At 40.9% G+C, this 6,000-nt stretch overlaps 1 long non-coding RNA gene across 1 annotated transcript; it reads right to left on the bottom strand.

Moving 5' to 3' along the window:
• Positions 1–476: 476 nt before the first annotated feature.
• LOC132592756 (uncharacterized) lies at positions 477–2,313 on the bottom strand. The gene is made up of 3 exons (XR_009558268.1): positions 2,110–2,313; positions 1,191–1,268; positions 477–511 (listed from the first exon to the last, which is right to left on the bottom strand). It is a non-coding gene; the product is annotated as an uncharacterized LOC132592756 (long non-coding RNA).
• Positions 2,314–6,000: the final 3,687 nt, after the last annotated feature.

The following is a 6,000-nucleotide window of genomic DNA, read 5'->3' as shown; positions in this document are numbered from 1 at the left end:
TGAGTACATAAAAATGGAGGAAGACTGTTATAAGGCTGATCCTTAACTGTGATGGGGTTACCGTAGATATATCTGTGTTTGTTCTTAAGTGCTGTGGGTAGTTGGGATCAAAGTCACCTGTTGGGATGCGGGTGGCGCTGTGATCTAAACCACTGTGCCTCTTGGGCTGGCAGCTCAAAAGGTTGGTGGTTCAAATCCCCGCAATGGGGCAAGCTCCTGTTGCCTTGTCCCAGCTCCTGCCAACCTAGCAGTTCAAAAGCATGCCAGTGCAAGTAGATAAATAGGTACCGCTACAGTGGAAAGGTAGACGGCATTTCCGTGCACTCTGGTTTCTGTCACGGTGTTCCGTTGTGCCAGAAGCAGTTTAGTCATGCTGGCCACATGACCTGGAAAGCGGTCTGTGGACAAATGCCAGCTCCCTTGGCCTGAAAGTGAGATGAGCACCGCAATCCATAGTCACCTTGGACTGCACTTAACCGTCCAGGGGTTCTTTACCTTTACCTTTTACCACCTGTAAAGCAAAAGTATACAGACAAATAATAGTTTTGTTGGCTAAAACACAGAGGAATTATTTCAGAAGAACAACTCTTAATTGTACAAGCATTTCTTTTTCATATTTGTGGTCTTTCTGACAAGTTGAGACTCTTTCCAGAATTATATGCTTTGTTAGCCAAAGCTCCTTTTTACAATTCTGGTTAATCTCAAGCCAAACACAGCTACTTCCCCATACAAATGCTTTAAAAGTACCTTTAATTTATGACTACTTAGAGACTCTAGGTTTTAAGGGATTTATGAACATATGAATAAAAAGTACTCTGTCATACATGTGGATCAAAAATTCTTTTCCTAGCGGGATGTAAAGCAAGGCACATTGCCAAGTGAGTACACAGACTCTCAACGAATCCTGCAGAATTCTGAATGATGTACAAAGGATTAAATAACGTAACATTCAATGCTGGAACAATGACGCTCCAGGTTTAAGTGCTCAGTTTCTGTGACTAATGGGTACAAAACTTACACTGATCCAATGTTTACCTCAATCTCAGCGTAATTGCAAGTATTTCTGCTGCTATTGAAGGTTCCATGACGTGCACTAAAGTAGCATGGCTGCCAAGAGATCACATCAGGTATACCAGAGAATTTTTTAGGTTGTTTTCAGCAATGATATATTTGAATTATAGTGAACATACCCATCATTCAAAATTCAGACATCTCCAAATTTTGCAATGCAATTCTCCAGCCAAGTATTGTGTTCCAAAATGCATGGCCTAGGGGAAAGTATGTATAATAATGTATACATTAGTGAAAATAACATGCAACACTGTGTTATATTAGTCCATGTCAGTGGAGCACGTATAAGTATGTATAAGTGCACATCATGCCCTGCCCTATTCTGCCCTTGTTTTGCCCTCTTCTGGGTCAAAAAGGACCCACGTGTCAGCAATCGCATGTCAACTGGATATGCTTAAAATGGTTGTCACTTGTAGTAGGAAGCAAGACCAGAATGGCATCCTGTTAAGATCATTTGACTGTTCTGTTGAGAAGGCGGGCTCAAATTAGTGTAAATGCTCCATATGACCAGTTTATTGATCATTCATCCTGATTTGCTCGCACAAAGCTTACATGGAGGTTAGAATATGTGTGCACCCCCCCTTTTTTTGAGCAACAGTTCTGATCTGTTTGAGGGATGGCTATACAACCCACGGACATTCATACTGAGTTGCCTACAGAGTGTTTATATGTCTTCCCATTAGTAATTCATTAATTCCACACTTTTCAGTGCATTTCTTTGCCCTTACTGCAAAAAAATCTCTCCCCCCTCCCCAAGTAGATTTGTTGCACTAAGGTGACAAGAGTGCTTTGATCTGCTTTGACTGCACAAACCCCATTTCCGATATGTGCTTAAATTACTCCCACAAAACAGTAACAGTCTGGAGGCCCCTACACACATCTGTCTTTACCCCTAGAAAGCAATAGTGTCATCTAGCTTTAAGGAAGCAAAGCTGCTCTTATTCATGACAGTGCACATTCGGGTCACAGCTAATCCATCAATGTTTAAAAATACTAAAGAACCCAACTTGCATGTTTTCTACTATTTGGTTTTCTCACCTTAAAGAAATCCTTTAGGTTTTCATTCTGATTTTATGCTGGTTCTGCCATTCTAAAATAAATCTTGTTGTTGTTGTTGTTGTTGTTGTTGTTGTTGTTGTTGTTGTTGTTGTTGTTATCAGTGTCCCTTTTATTCTGGGAGCCTTCAGGAGGAAGGGGTGGGTGGTTAAATTCCTTTAAAAAAAGAAAATATCTACAGATAGTGCAGCCTTTAAGAGAGAGTTGTAACTTTACGAAGGCCTCCCTGTCTATTTGGCAGTGGGAAATGGTTTCCTAGGAAACATGAGATAAAAACAAGCAAACAAACAACAGCGGTTCCAAATTTGTAATGTGGGACATTTGCAACAAGCTCTGGTCATTCTTCAGCTTCCTTCATCTGTCAAAGGACTTTGTTGCTGTCCATCCCCCTCATTTAGCAGTGCTGGCAAGGAACTGGAAGAACCAAGGTGTTTGTGCTTCTTCTCCAGCTCCTGAAAATTAAAGGATGATTACTTGTGTTCCCCTCAATGAACAGCTAAAGAAAAAAGCCTATATACCTCTTAGGCATGAGGAATAGATTTTAGTGATCATTAAGGTGATCCTTATTCATCACATTCAGTCACATTTTCAGCCTCTCCCGCCCACCCTGCTGTCTCTTTTGCTCGGCTTCTCCCATCTCCTCACCCAACCATAGAGCCTGCTCAGGTAAAACTAGCAAGCTCTAACTTACAGTTAACAGAATACAACTATAGGCTAATGTGTCTCTTTGTCAATCAGCACTTTTCTATGGGAATGTGTGCATCAGTGTTTTCATGTAAATGCTCGATTGCAATAGTGTTATGAATGAGCTGGTTTTCAATCACTGGGTTAAACTTGACACTCCATGAGCCTTCCCAAGCACATCTGATTTATTTTTATGATACAGAACCTTTAATGGTGCCTGAAATATTGCTTCACAGCACAACCCTACACATGTTTACTCCAAAGTAAGCCTTGCTGCCTTTTATTGGGACCTACTCCCTAGTACCGGTATGTGTAGTGCTGAACTATCTTGAACAGACATCCCGAAACTGCAGCCCTCCAGATGTTTTGGCCTACAACTCCCATGATCCCTAGCTAACAGTACCAGTAGTCGGGGAAGATGGGAATTGTAGTCCAAAACATCTGGAGGGCCGAAGTTTGGGGATGCCTGATGTTGAAGCTCAAATAAAAAGAAGGTTTATCCTAATTTGCAAAGAACTTCATTACCTTCAATTTTAAAAATGGAATGAATTGCTTTGTATTGTGGAGGGCCTTGAGAACCAAATCAATAACTTAAGCCCTTTCAGTTTTTGTTTTTGTTTTTTTGCTAAAAGCAGAGAACCAACTCAGAAACTTTTCTTCTGCATCGGCTTGCACCCAACGGTGCTGTGGCACAAGCGGAAAAGAATTTGGCTTGTGCAAAACCACCAGTTTGGGTTGATACCTGCTATAGCTTTCTGTGTTAGCATATTGGCCATGTATACTGTCTCTAAACTGAATGGCAGGAGAGGGTGAAGAAAGAGCTATGAGTGGAGGGGGGTTCCCATCCTCTGGACCTCCTGGAGAACTCAAGAAACCTACTGCGTCTGGAACTGGGTGCGGAGAGCACAGCTGAGTGGGATACAGCTACGGGCTAGCTGAGGGAATAGCATCCACCTTGGGCCTGCCCACAAAAAGCAAGTCTAGAGTGAAAGACTGGGGTGATGTCTGCTGTTTTCAGAACCATTCTAAGTTGTGAGACTTTTGTAGATGAGCTGAGAGGGATGGTGTATCAGAAGAAAAATGAATTGGTAATTGATTAGATAGATAGATATAGATTAGATATAGATATAGATATAGATATATATTAGTAACTTTGTATTGATGTACGGTAATTTTTTAAAGTTGTTCGTTGCTGCTGCAGTTTTTTGGACACCACTCAGACATATTTTAAATATGCTAAGTGGTGTGTAAATTAAATAATCAATCACTCTCCAGGACTGGAGACAGGATCTACTTGAATTAGGGGCTTCTGCCTTCAAAACATATGTTCTCCCACAGACCTATAGTCCTCTTCTTTAGCAGTTGAACCTCCTACTGAATCCAAGCTGAAGCTAAGGAGCCACTTCTGTCACCATTGTCAGAACTAATTACCCAGAGTCTTTCAACCTAGAAATGTAGCACCGGCTCATAAAATGATTACACAGAAAAATCCTGGCACCCAGTTTAATGCTAAGGCTGCATTTTGTGCTGTGTGCCACAGGTAACTGTAAGGTTACATATAGCCACCTAGAAAGCAAAATGGAGTCTGAATGTGAGATTAGAACTCAAATCATATTGAAACAATAACTGTGAAGCTATTCAACTTTGTTGGCAAAGTTGAATAAAATGCCATTTATTTAATGAATCTCGCTCACAAAGAAAATCCACAGGTGTTTAAGAGTTCTTTGTTCTCACATGTGAAAGGAGAGGCTAAGGGACACTTACCTTTGAGAGTGAATATTGCTGAATTCTAAGAAGTGTGGTGATTTATGAAAGCCAGCAGTTCTTCACCTGTATCCAAAAGAAATGAGGAAGAGCAATAGATCATTCTGCAGTAACATTTAAATTAAATGTAAAACCTGTGAGTTTTGAAAGATCCCATGATAAAAGACAGGGCTCTCTGAGGAATTGGAACCACAGCTTGAAACAACAATGTTAATAAATCTAGACTCTGTTGTAATGGAGAGCACAAAAGGGACATGGTTCTGGCAAAATGATGAGATAATAAGATAAAGCTCATAAGATGAGCGCTGTTGAATCACACCAAAGGTCCACCTAGTCCAGGATCCTGCTTCACAGAGGTGCTCACCAGAGGCCTCCATAAAGACCCCTACCATCGTTTCCCACTACCACCACTGCTCAGAAACCATTAGTATTTAGTAGCACACTGATGATTTGATGTAGGCAAATTTGTGCAACATCTTTTAAAGCCAGAGGCTATGTCCACACCCTGTGGCACTAAATGTCTTCAATGAACTATAAATAATGACTTCCTTTTATATTTCAGGTAAGGTAGACTCCTCAACATCTCTATGGGAAGGGATCATCTCATTCAGATAGGTCATGGAGCTGTAATCCTCGAAACGCCTCAGTGAGGCCCATGGTAAGAAGCCATTGTCCATACAGTAGTACCTTGGTTCTCAAACTTAATCCATTCTGGGAGTATGTTCAACTCCCGAAACCATTCGAAACCAAGGTGCGGCTTCCAATTGGCTGCAGGAACTTCCTGCACTCAAGCGGAAGCAGCGTTGGACGTTCGGCTTCTGAAAAACGTTTGCAAACCAGAACACTTACTTCAAGGTTTGCGGCTTTTGGGAGCCAATTTGTTTGACAACTAAGCCATTCGAGAACCAAGTACCACTGTATTAACTTTGCATGGTGAAATCCTTGATATTTGTGGGGTTTCTTGTACTTTTCACTTATATTCCCGTTGCATGGGGAATAATGGGAGGATGACAAAAATTGACTTTATGGGCCGTTATGGTCTCTAAGCACCTGGAATCAGCACCACTGATTATGCAAATGTCCAAAGACTTTAACACCCATAATACACTTAGACATGCTTTTGATAAACACCAACTTTGCCTAGATGCCTGTTCAAATGTTAGGATAGCTTATATCACTCTGTATGCAAACTAAGATGGATGAATTGATGTTTATTGTGTTATTAATTAGCTGGTGGTTGTGGGTTTTCCTCCTGTGTTTTTATTATTCTTTCTTTCTTTCTTCACCACCCCACTTTGGGTTTTTTTCCTGTATCATCAAAAACTTTGTATTAAAAACAGTTTTAAAAAGAACCAATTCCTTTGGCCTGTCTGCTGATAGTCTTTTTCAGAGTGACCCCAAGAAGCAGAAGCAACAAATTAGTCT

The sequence above is a fragment of the Zootoca vivipara genome, chromosome 10 (assembly GCF_963506605.1).
Source record: "Zootoca vivipara chromosome 10, rZooViv1.1, whole genome shotgun sequence".
Taxonomy (NCBI): domain Eukaryota; kingdom Metazoa; phylum Chordata; class Lepidosauria; order Squamata; family Lacertidae; genus Zootoca; species Zootoca vivipara.
Note: the sequence above shows the minus strand (reverse complement) of the source record. Positions and strands in the feature narration are given on the sequence as shown.